Consider the following 13,235-nt stretch of genomic DNA (forward strand, 5'->3'; position numbering starts at 1 on the left):
CCTGGTTCGACTTTGCGGTGGAATCTTGTGTGTCAGATGTGTCGCCTGGCACAGACTCACACTGCTCTGTGCTTTCTCTACTTGCTTTTGTGTTAATTCTGTGTGGGGACAAACACATGACAATCAAATGAGCATGTGAGACAAACCTAACTGTCCAATAATCTAATTCATTCAGGAACTGATATATACAGTAATGTACATGGGTCAAAGACAAATAACATGATAAAGAAACATATCTACTCAAAGTGTACGCTTTCTATTCATGTTAGTAAAATGAATATTTTTCCAATACACTTTCAAGTATTTGTGAGTGTACACATCCTAAAAATTAATATCAAGAATGATTCATTCTAAATATTATATTTTTGGGTTGGAGTCATGTGAATATTTTTATGACCTGAAGTAACCTTGTCTTGTCATAAAAAGTCATATTATATTTATAAGAGACTTGCTGACCTTGGGTCTGCAAAAGCTCTACTATATGTGACCCCCTGTCTGTGAAATTCAGGTTAAAGTCTCAAAATCTAATCGTGAGATAACAAGCATCAAAATTTATTAATTTTTTTAAATATTAATTTTCACTGTGACTTCAATCTTTGACATGGCCTTACTCAGTCAATATTACAGATATCAAGGTTACATTTTCACATACTGTATATGTTCTGGTATATTATGGATGATTTAAAAAAAAAATATTAATAAGCAGTGAAGCAGTTCTGATAATGTATACCCTGTTGTTCAAATGTTTGGGGTCAGTACAATTATTATTTTTTTTAATGTAATTAATACTTTTTGTTCAGCATGGATGCCATAAATTGATCAAAAAGTTTCCAGTGTTTATATGGTGTTTACAATATTACTGTTTTTCTGTTTGGAGCACTGATAACCATAAGAAATGTTTCCTTGAGCAGCAAATTAGTATATTGAGAGTGATTTTCTGAAGGATCATGTGACACTGATGACTAGAGAGTAATAGCTGATGAAAAATTCATGCTTTTGTCATCACAGGAATAAAAAGTGTCAAACAGATTATAGATTTGTTGTGAGCAGATGTTCCTTTCACAATGGCAGGTGGTGTGCATCATAGCTCACATGATTTTGAATGTGTTTCTCCCTTTCTCCTGAAGTAAGGATTGTCTTTATTGCTTCAGCCAGTGTGATCAGCAGTGGCCAACGTGTGAAAAAAAATAATCAGAGTCCACAAAGTCCACTACAAAAACATCTCCTTAAATTGATATAATGCCTTTAATTATTGTCTTTATGATGGTGGACCTCACAGATGCAGGGTTGTCTGCAAAAATAATTGCCTTGTCTGTTCTGGATACATAGTTAATTAAAAAAAACATAACACTCACTGTGTCCGTCTTTCACTAGCCTGTTCTAGCCAAGTGTCTGTGACCATGTTGTGTGTGTAGACACATACCTCACTGGCGGCATTTTGGTCTTTAAACAGATTGAGTGTCTCCTCTTCCAATAGTGCATAGACTGTTTCCCAGTGATCCAAGCCCTGTTCCAAACCAACAGATCAATGTTCCACCATTAAGTGCTCTTACAGAAACAAAAACCGCACTATAAACAATGAAGTGGAGCTAAGGATGTGATCAGAGAAAGCTTTTTATCATCATACCACCATTGGTGTTGGTTGGAAAGTTTACTTTATTTCCTCCTTGCTTCAGTTTAATCTCCAAGGTACCCTCCGTTATGGCCCATCCTGCTCTGATCTAGAAAAGTACACAAATTATAGACCAAAAAAAGGTGGATTCTAAAAAGAAAACCACATAAAAAGCATTTACCTTAGTGTCAACAGTCATCCTTGTTGGAGAGTCAGTAGAGGGGGGATGCTTGTACTTCTTCTGGGGGGCTGAAATGGAAGCTGGAGGAGATGACTGAGGTTTTTTCTGGTGGGGTGGAGGGGGGAAGGTTTTTGTCCTCTGAGTTTGGTTGCTTTTCTGACCATTTCTTCGTCTTTGGAGGGTGACTCATGTGGCTTTGACGTAGGAGGACCCAGCATGTCTTTATCAGGGTGTAGAATGGTTTCAGACGTCTAGGAGTGATCCTTGGTTTAGCACTGACATTGAGGGAGGGTTTGATCTGTCTCTGAGTATCAACATCATCTTCTGATGTTCTATAGTCAATCTTGGGGGCGATGGGGTTTTTAAACAGCACTGGAAATTTCTGAGGAGGAGTCGGGCTGTCCCAGAACAGAGGTGGACGGTTTGTTTGGGAGCAGTTACAATATCGCTGTCACTGCTGCTGTTTGTCCTGAGGCCTGATGCCCCACTCTTGACACCACAGAGGAATAATTTTTACCACTGCTGCTTCTCTGCAGGATGGCAGACGTGGGCTGTAGAGACTCGGGAGGGTGTGGATGAATTATCACGTCTTGTCCGTCACCTCCCCCCCCCCAAGAAAAAAAACTGATGGCAGCGAGTGAACCTTAGGGTCACTCAGTTTACACAAACAGGTTTGTCCCTACTGCTGTCTGAACTGTCACCCGCGCTCTGAATTTATTTTACTATTAATTTTGTCCCTCTGGGACACCCAAAAGAAAGAGCAGAGAAATTACAATAAGGTGAATCGAAACTGATAAATGCGTATGTTTTCTATCCTTTTATCCTGTTTTTGAAACACTTTTGCAAATATGCAATTAAAAAGTGAGAGTATGCTAGTATGAGTAATCATATTTTTATTATTTACTATTTTACCTGTATTCTTCTGGCATGAAGGGCATTAAATCTCTCACTCTGAGCTTGAATCATGGCCTCCAGATTCTCCTGCTTCTTCATCAACTCTAGAACATCAAAACATAGTCCTGTTCACAAATTCAATACAATTAGATTTGATGAAACTAATGGGAGTTTTATGCTGCCTACAAATATGTAAACATTTTCCCAGTTCCCCAAAATGTGGGAATTCATGTGAATTAACTTCTATCACTGCAAGGTTTCTCTGGTGAAACAGGTGGTTGTACTATTTTAAAAATCCACCTGTGGAAATATTTTCAGTAAAACATAAGGCTGATAGCAACAAGCGAGTATGAATATTGGGTACCTCTAAGCCTTCATGTTGCACATCCTATGGGAATACATGTAGTATGACACAGCAATCATGTGGTGTTTTTTAGATAATTTGACTGACATTTCAAAGCTTGTGACTAGTTGCCCACATTCAGGTCCATGTGAAGGACTCACTAAACTTTAAACTTTTTTTTTCTACAGTAGAATGAAATCAGGGCTGAACAAAAAACATACCTGTTGACCACCTCCAAAACCCTCTGCTGTATCTTTTCTGCAAGGAAGGGTTGCCTTGAGAGCTGATGTCTTTGGCTGTGTCCCACCAGCCCCTGGACCTTCTCCATTTGCACATTTACCATTTCCTCCAGACTGCGTCATGCAGTTCCTGCTAACTGAGGCCAGGTCACCACCATGAGGTTAATAGGATCTGTCCAGCTCCCATCAACAGCCACAGAGTTTTTTCCTCATTCAACCATGAGGAAACATTTACACATGAGATTTAACTTTGTAAAAGACGTACTGATGTGAAAAACATAAATCAGACTACATAGGTGAATGTCAAACCTTTATTTTCCACATTCAGCAGGAGCGTTTACTTCACACACCTCATAGCTTCCTTCCAGGAATTTCTGCAGCTGTAGAGATTCTTTCCAATGCCTTTCGTCCTGGTTCTGCTCATTTCCAGTACACTGTCCTTCCTTTAAGAAAGGAATTTTACTTAAACAGTACTTTTCAATATTTCTGATCTATAGACCTTTGTGAAAAAGAAGTGTGATTTCTTGTATCGAATGTGCACTTTTAGTGTACTTCAAATTTTTAGAGTAAATTTGTACTTGCAGATGAAAGGCCATTTTGTAATAATATAATAAATAAAAGGTGCACTTCATAAAAAAAGTACATTTGAAAACATTGTTTTAATATTTCTTTTGTCATGCTTTGAAGAACACTTATTTTGATGTTGACTAACATACTAAGTCACATATAAAGTGTTATTTAATATTACATTTAAAGTTAATTTATTTTAAATGTAATTGAAATTTCATCACTGTAAATGTGTAATTACAAATATACTTAAATGCATGATTATATTAAAGTATATTTTAGTTTTAACATAAATGCATGTTAGTACACTTGGCAGTACACTTTAACCATATTTCAAAGACAATAGAAGTAATTGTGAAATTACATAAATATATGTATATTCCATGTATAATTTCATGGTATGTGATTCATATATGTAATGTTATGATATGTCCTACTAAAGTGAGACAAAAACACTTTTCATTTAATATAAATGATAATAATTAATAAAAATATTTTCACATTTAACTGCAATTAGCATGCAATTAAGTGTCTGTAAAAATTACATTCATTTTGCACTTAAGCATATTCTTTGAAAGTATATTATTTCTGTAATAAGTACTAAAGTGTAGTTGTTTTGCTTACTGCATACCTGAGCAGAATAGCTTTGATCTTCTTGATGTTGTCACAGAGTCATAGTGCTGTGCCTGTATAAGCTGCTGAGCATATCTGTCAACCTCCGCCAACCTCCTCCATCTGAGCTTCTAGAGAGCTCTCAAACAAAGCATGCTTCCTCTGAAGAGCCTCCACCTCTGATAATGAACCCTGTGTCAGTGTGAAACATCTTTCACCATCCATTTCCAAAGTTACAGAGAAGAAAACAATCAAGGTCATTTTGTTTTCTTATTTGGTGAAATGTTACTCTGTCTTTTAAATGAGGTCCAAGAAATGGAGCTCTTACCCCAAGATCTTCATTGACCAAGAAAGCCTCCCGGTTATTCATCCAGCTCTCAGTCTGGTCTGCATAGCCCAGGAATATCTGCAACCAAACCACATAATACCTTCACATAATAACAGATACTCCAGAATAAACAGGACCTTGATGAAGCAAAACCACCCGCTGTTTTCTTAAGTCACCTGAAGCTTAAGTGCTTGATCCAGAGTTTTCTTTCAGTCTTCCTAAGCTTTAGCAAACTTTGTTTTGGCATCCTCCACTTGTGTAGGGCTTCTTTAATCTCTTCTGAATCGCTGTGTCCGGACTTCACAAGTTTCTGTCCAAAACTCTCAGCTGAATCTATACGCTCACCACGAGCATCAATCTCAGCCTGCAATCATTAAATGTTGCTCTAACACAAGTCTGGGATCATATAACATTATGTATTAGTATGTACTATGACAAATTAGAAGGCACTTTGGATCAGTCCGTCTGATAAAAGAATAAATGTACCTGTATTAGTTTTAGCATTGTAGTTTGTGACAGAACAAGATCACAGGAACTGGGAAGTTGAATAATTTAATAACGTATTTATATATATATATATATTTTGATACCTTCCAGTTCTGGAGCTCTAGTATGAAACTCTCAGCTTCCGTCTTATTCTAAGGCAGGCCTTTCTTCACCATCTCATCACTTCGCTTCAGGGCCCAGTCCAACAGGAGGTGCTGGTTAGCTTTAAACAGCTGCAGCTGATGAGACTTCTTCAGCCGCTCCTTTCTACCACAAACAAAGTATAGTATTCTGTTTATTTTCTAAGTATATTCTGTTTTCTATTTAATGTATATTTTAAATACATTTTTTTACCATGTTACACTATTAATTTTTCTTAATGATTATTATTATTATTATTATAAATTAAGAATATAGCAACTAATGGTTGCATACCTTCGTTTGATTTCCTTGTCCAGCTTGACTAAAGCAATGTTGACCTCTTCCTGCTTCTTACTAAGTTTGTCAGACAGATCACAGTGTCTTCTTAACTGATCTTTAGTCTCCTTCTCCAGGGCCTGGTTTTAACAAATTAGAGCAATTATCTTCTTTGTAACCCTTCTTGTAAGCTGACTAGCTTTAGTGTGTTACACGAACCCTCACCCTACAGCACATAATGCACCATGAATGGTTTATTTAAAAGCTTTTGTACATACAGCAGTTAGTTCATTGGAAGGTGCTGAGAGTTTTTCTAAAAAGCCTTTAACCACAATGCAAGCACACACAATAGATATTGTATAGGACGTGCTACCCACAGTGCACTGATTAATATGGATGAATGTGTTCTTTGTTTAACAGCTGTCTAGTTTACTCACAGTGCCTCTCTCTTGGATGACTCTGGCCTCCCTCTCCATCTCCTTGTGTCTGCAAATAAGGTTTCCACACTCTCCACATCCACTCCACAGCCCTGACCCTGGAGCAACAGCATCTGTGGCCGAAAAAATTACATTAAATATTTAATTAAGACTATATAATAAAGAACATTTAATTGAAAATATTTAAAATATTGTTATATCGAAAAATTATGTGTAAAATACATTTTTATTTTCTGTCATATTGGGTTCAAAAGCCAAAGTTGGGTTCCGATTCAAAGACGTAATCTGACAGCCATAAAATCTCTCTCTCTCACCTTCTCTCCAGCTCTGTCCCGGACTTTTTCTAGCTCTCGAATCAAGGCGTGGATCTCTAGCATTGCCTCCAGCGCTGCTCAGGTTGCCATGGAAATTACTCCATCTGTTGGCAAGTTGACAAGAAAGTCAAAACAAACTAAAATATACTAGATATAAGAGATGATGAGTGTATTTTCTTAAATGAACATGGATCTCAGTTGAAAAATAGGAGGATGTACCGTTCATTGAGCTGTTGCCTACACTTTCTCACAGTCGCCAACTCATCACTCTCTTGTCTCTCTAGCCGGGCTGCCAGAGTATTGATTGTCTTGATGTGAGCATCATCAACAGTCACATCATAAGGGATGAAAACTTCTTAGTGAAAAAATGTTACTGCACTAAGCAATATGCTGTATACCACTGTTACATGATACAAAGCCTACAGAATGTCATTTCAGTAAACGGAGTTGATAAATCAACATAAACGTGTTTTTCTTTGTTAAGTTCACATTTTCTAGACCAAGTCGAACACCAGACTTACTCCAGAGCCTGAGTCTCTGAATTCACTGAGCTTCTTCAGCAACTCCTATACAGAAAAGAAACCAAATATTAATTCTGGGTACACCAGTAGTTTATATCAAGGCATGTTTTCAGCAGTTTGTTACGCAATGGCCTTATTTACTTGCCTTTTGCCTAATCCAAACTTCAAAGAACTCAAGAAAATCACGATTATCCTCAAGAACTTTTCCACGGACTGTAACTGTTTGCTTTAGAGCTTCCCAATGAGAGATCAGCGCAGAGATGGTCTGCTTTCTCTCCTTCGTTTTTGGGTGACGCAAGGTCACTAGCTAATTTCCAACCTTATAAAAAGTATGTAACAAACAGTGTTAAACATATTTATAAAGACCAAAAAAACAACAACAAATAAATATAGTATTATCTCTGATTGACTACTGAGCCAGTTTGTTACTTTGGTACAGCGACTTACCTGCTGGACAGATTCAATGATATTTCCATGTGCCAGAATCTCTGCTTCAAACACCTGATGCTTCTGCAGTATCTTCATTTTAGTCTGAAGGTTGCTCATGTCCATTTTGGATTCTTCTAGTATTTTATTCAGTATTTATATACGGTCTGTGATCCATTCCTCTGCCTAAAATACAAATAAACATCACAAACCAACCAATTAGTTTCTCTTTGTTTAAGTCACCTGGATTGGAAATGACTAGTACCGTACCTCTGACACAGCTCGGTTGAAAATACAGAGAAGCTTTGAGATCTCAAGATCCTCTCTGTATTTATCCGACAGATCTTTGATGCGTTCCCTCCTCTCCTGAATAGCTTTAATTTTGTTCTTAATGTTGCTACTTTTTTTCTCGCTTCAACCCTCTGTCCTTAAGCGTTCTGCTGACTCCTGAAGAGCCACCATCTACATGACATGATAAGACATCCAGTCATCTATACTTAGTCTAAAAATATAATGTGTTTAATGCTTCAGGCCATACTGTAGGCTGATGACCAACCCACCTTGTCTTCCTGAGAATTAAGAAGTTTTTCAAAGGCTTGATGCTGTTTGATCAATGTTTCTACATCATCCACCGTTGTTCCCAAATCACTGTTCTCCAACAGGATCTGCAAAGAAACAGATATTGTTAGCCTTAACATTATATATGTCTAACTACAAACTTGATTCTGAAATGAGCTTGTGAGTTAATAATATTTTATATCCACCAAACCAGATATTTCTTACATGTTGAAATGTAAAATAAAAGTAACTCCTGGTAGTTTACAAGAGCACTGACCTCTTGGGAGTTAGTGATCTTTTCCATGTACTCAGTGTCTCTATAAAACATCTGCTCCAGATGTGTGTTCTCCAGCCATTTCTGCTTGGGAATGCCAGTTATCAGAAAGCTTCTCTCTCTCTTCTTGCAGAGCTTTCAGTTTCTCCTGGATCTGATGGCCACACAGGATGTTTAAACATATTTGTTTTGTATTTAGCATTTATATTTATGTCAATTTAATAAACAAAATTACAGTTAGCAATTTTAGTTTGTAAATAAACAATAGTAATAAACAAAAACTTCCCTTTGTACAAAAGCATCCGCTTGTAAAAAAAAAAGTTTGTAATATTTCGTTTTATAATCTGTTTTTCCTGATCACATGCCGTTATCTGAGTAGATTCTATGGTTTCTCGGATGAAGCGGGCTCTCAGGATGATTACTTTTGATGAGTTTGTCAGCCAACTCTTCACAGGTGTGCATCCTCTCCAGTCCCACCTCCAGCTGCTTAAATAATACCTCAAATCTCCCACACAGTTGCCGTCATGATACAAGAGGTACTTAGACAGATCCTGATCACAGACAACATGCATATCTGATACAGGATTAACTTTATGAATCATATTGAGATTTGAAGAAGGTTTTGTGATGGCAAGGACCCCAAAAACAGGATCATTTCTAGACTCAAATAGTTTAAAAATAACAATTAATAATAAGTACAATTAAAGAAGAAATTTAAAAAAATGGGAGAATAATAAGTGAAGACACTATGTTGTAGTAATTGCCGGAGAACATTTACTTCAGTTGATACCCACAACTGAATTAATATAAAATGTATACATTTTTAAAACAAAAACAGATTTGTGTATTAAATTTTTACTGTTAAAATTCTGGCTGTCATTAGTAGTGATTAGTTTCTCGATTTCTGACCAATTTTTTTTTTTTTTTTAATCGTAATAATATCAAATGTAACAAATGTTTTAAAAAAGTATTTTTATTTTTAAATATTTAATTTATTCTCAGTGCATTTTCATAATCAAATCCCAAAGTCATTGGAGGTGGCAATCTGTGTCTGCTGAGCAATCCATTCCTACAATTCAGCAGACTTGTGCTTAAATTCATGTAGGTTTAAAGTGTCTCGCAGCCTCTGCTCTCTGTTGTAATGAGATTTTTTTTTTAACAAGGCAAACCAACATGAGGGTATGTACTTCTGTTAGTTGTGCTGTTTTATCAACTGATTTTTATTTTACCTGACTGTTGCTTAGTGCTGAACCTCATTTAGTTTCGATTTAATGTGGTTGTAGGGCTTGTTGAGCTCCTTTAAACCCCACACATGTACAGCCTGCTTAACGCTGGATTTGAGTTCATCTACTTGAGCAGCAAGTACCTCAATCTGCTCCTCCACTGCCTGAAGAAACAAAGCAGTATATGTTAACATATTAAAACCTTTAGCTATTGCATTAGTACAAGCCAAACTCACCTCATGCTGCTTTATTAGACTCTGAGTAGCTAATTCAGTCTTGCCATAATCAGTGCTGACCAAAGCTGATGTTTCTGACAGAAGGGTTTCTAGCTCAGTGCAGTCAAGCAAAATCTGAACATCAGAACAAAAATCTTAGTAAATTAAGCTTCCTTAATTTACAACCTTCTTTCAGCTTGTATTGGTCTTGAATGACCTTTGATCGCTGTTGAATTCTGGAAAGAGGTAATATGCCAGGGTGAACTAAAATAATAGCACTAAGAAACAAGCAATTATAATTATTTATTAAAAATATGTAATATGTAAAAACAAATAAAAGTCTATGCTCCCAATTTGGCAGCAAAGTTGCGCTTGCTGATGAGCTCCTGGCTCTTGTCTTGAAAGAGTTTAATGGATCGCTCTAGTGCCTCAAGCAAAGCCTCAAGCTTTTCTTGACGGCCCAGTAAACTGTGAACGCTGTCCACTGAGTCCTGTACAGAAATTATGCATTAAATCTTTACAAATGTGTATCACTTCCTTTGACAATAATGTGCATAGAGACATGTAGATTTTGAAATTGATAAAAAGTCTTACAGAAGGTGGCATCTCCGTGATGAATGTGGACGATACTAGTTGCTCATTTCCTCTGCTGTCTCAAAGAAGCAACTTATCATCTTTTTCCCTTCTGACAACTGTCAATGTTTCTCCTCTGTCCCAGGATAATATAGGACCTGAAAAATCAAACACAACAAAAAACAAAAAGAAACTGTTTCATTGTTCACACAAACCCGACCAGAAGCATTTATTAGTTTTAGCATTAAAGGATGCTGTTTACCTCTGTATCTGAACCTAATCTTAGCTTGTTCTTGTGGTAAAGCCTTGCTAATGACTTTTCCTTCTTTGTCATCTTTTTTATCCTTCTCATCTTCACCATCTGATGAATCACTGTAGTGTACCATTCTACTCTGCTGGGTTTCAGTCTTAAATTAATGAAAAAACGTCAGTACCATTAAAGCTGTATCCATTAATGTATGCAGTAATTTCTGTGTTTTATACCAGCAATGATTCACATTTATATCACAGATAAACTGTTTTTCACCTTTACCCTTCCTGAAGCAACATTAGAAGATTATTCAGACAGACTAAGTGCTGTAATTGTATTGCAAATGTTCATAATGGATAATGGATTATTTTGGTTGTGACTCACAATAAGCAGAGCAAGTTGGGAAGCACTCTTGGCCTGCTCACCCAGTCATTTAACTTCTGAGGCATATGCTTCCATTTCTTTCTCCAGTCTTTGGTGACGATGGAGCAGAGCAGTAGTGCTGGCCTCATCCTTTCCATAATCCTCATTAATGAGAAGTGGTTTGCGGTCATCAAACCACGAGTTGGCTTCGGTAATGTTTGCAAAATACTGAGGGAAAGGAGGAATGGCACTTGGAACATTTTTATCCCAACCACTGCTTGATCTACTAAATCATAAATTCTCACTTATATATATATATTATATATATATATAGATATATATATATATATCTATATATATATATATATACCTGCTTGATGACATTGGCTGCATGCAACCTGTTTTTTCAGATGGTGACTTGTTCTTTAAGTTGCTGCCATTGTTTCTGAAGAGTCCGAATCCACTTTTGGGTGTCTCTCTCATTAGGGTGTCTCCCTTGTCTCCCCCTGCACAGCTATTGGCCTCTGGATAAAAGCCCAGAACACAGTGATTCCTGTGACTGAATCTCTGCCTCTTAACCCTGCAACATACATAGCAATTTTTGCTAATCTTAGCAGCTCTGATTCAGTCTTATTGAGGTTAAGCAACGTTAGTCAGTTTTCCATTATAGAAATGCTTAAAAGAGCATTAAGTATCGATAAGTATATAACTGTTTCGCGATAGATCTAAAAATAGGCAGTAATGTGTTTCTTCAATGCTACAATTTTATATTCTATCTTATAGTATCTGATGGCCACATACCTTGTGGTTCTGAATGGCTTGCTGAATTTGACTGAGGTCTCTCCCCAGAGATGCTGCCTGCAAGAGAACCCATATCTCATAGATCCATGCTTCTACTTCTTCACAATCATGGAAAAACTCAAAGAAGTCCGGCTGTCCCTCCAGAGCTTTTCTCCTTTTTTCACACACACACAAAAAAAAGATCATGTTATTGCTGCACAGTAGGGTTTTTTTTTTCTATAACTGTAAAACTGTGGTGTATACAATCCTGTCTGTATTTCTTATGGTTAACTTTTAAAGCACAGTTTAGCTTCTAGATAATTGTCTTTAAGTATATGGTACTTGCCACAAGATTTTTCTTTTTAATTTTGTACTAATTTTAGAAACTTGCAAAATCTTAGTCTTACAAATGTCCCCGAATATGACTTTTAGTACAATTAGAAGGGTTTAAAGAGTTTAGCTGTTCTTGCTGAGAACCAGTACAGAGTTGTACTGGCCGTTCTTTTAGATCTTTAACTCTTCTCTCGACTTTTGTGGCACCTTTGTGCTTAACCTTTAAGGCACTGCTGCTGATGGCATTCAGGGTTTCTCCAAGTGAGATGATCTGAGTGTCTAGTAAGTCCTGCTTTGTACTTATTTCTGATGTAAGTACATAGTAGTTAAGGCCACTTAATACAAAGCAGGACCAAATATAGATAGATAGATAGATAGATAGATAGATAGATAGATAGATAGATAGATAGATAGATAGATAGATAGATAGATAGATAGATAGATAGATAGATAGATTAGTGGAAATGTTTTTACTATAAATTTATTTTTGACATGTCTTTTCCACTGTATTAAAATAGGACATGAAAACCAGCCATAGCCCGTATCAGTAATTATATCAGTGATTATAAACTACATGCTATTCTTTGCCCCTCACCTGCGAATCACTTGCGCCTTGCTGTGGTAGTTCTCTTTTTCTATAACAACAGCCATTTCACTTAAAGTGCGGAAAAGTGGTTCATGAGCCAGCACATCTGTTCCCAGGGCCTCCAGTTTGTGAGCCACTGTCTCAGCCTCCTCCAGTCTCTGCAGCCCTCCCAGGTCCTGTTGTTGGATCAGTTGCAGAATGTCCTCCAGGTAGCTCTCCCTCAGCATAGCCTTATGGCCAAACTTCTGGGCCAACTGTTCCATCCTCATCAGTGCACTCTGGAAGTCCTGCTCTCGCTGGTCTTCTGCTCGCTCTAGCAAGGTCCAGTTACTTTCGATATCCCCCAAGGTCTTGCCTTCCGGAGGAATATAGTCCTACTGATTGTTTGCTCTTAGCTTGGTTCGCAAGTTGAAGAGGTGGGCCTCGATAGCCCCTCGTTCCTGGTATTTGGGAGGCTTCTCAATAGTGCGGTACGTCTTGAAGGCAGAAACCAGATGCTGCATTTCTCGCAGGGAGTTGGGGAAAGAACGGTCATTGAGCTTCTCAACCTTGGTCTTGATCCACAAAGTAAGTCAGATACCATGCTCTCATACATGCCTTTCATATCATCCAGCTCTTTCAGAAGGTCCACAATCAGCAGGCAGAGATAAACACTGATGTTGAAGCAGATGAATGAAATTCAGAAGCACAGATTATATCTAAC

At 37.3% G+C, this 13,235-nt stretch overlaps 1 long non-coding RNA gene and 1 pseudogene across 1 annotated transcript; both read right to left on the reverse strand.

The window, feature by feature from the left end:
- LOC122148173 lies at window positions 1-1,834 on the reverse strand. The gene is made up of 4 exons (XR_006162156.1): window positions 1,794-1,834; window positions 1,628-1,721; window positions 1,424-1,507; window positions 1-98 (listed from the first exon to the last, which is right to left on the reverse strand). It is a non-coding gene; the product is annotated as an uncharacterized LOC122148173 (long non-coding RNA).
- Window positions 1,835-3,580: 1,746 nt separating this feature from the next.
- On the reverse strand, window positions 3,581-13,211 carry LOC109051443 (annotated as a pseudogene).
- Window positions 13,212-13,235: the final 24 nt, after the last annotated feature.

Source organism: Cyprinus carpio, chromosome A17, assembly GCF_018340385.1.
Source record: "Cyprinus carpio isolate SPL01 chromosome A17, ASM1834038v1, whole genome shotgun sequence".
NCBI classification, from domain to species: domain Eukaryota; kingdom Metazoa; phylum Chordata; class Actinopteri; order Cypriniformes; family Cyprinidae; genus Cyprinus; species Cyprinus carpio.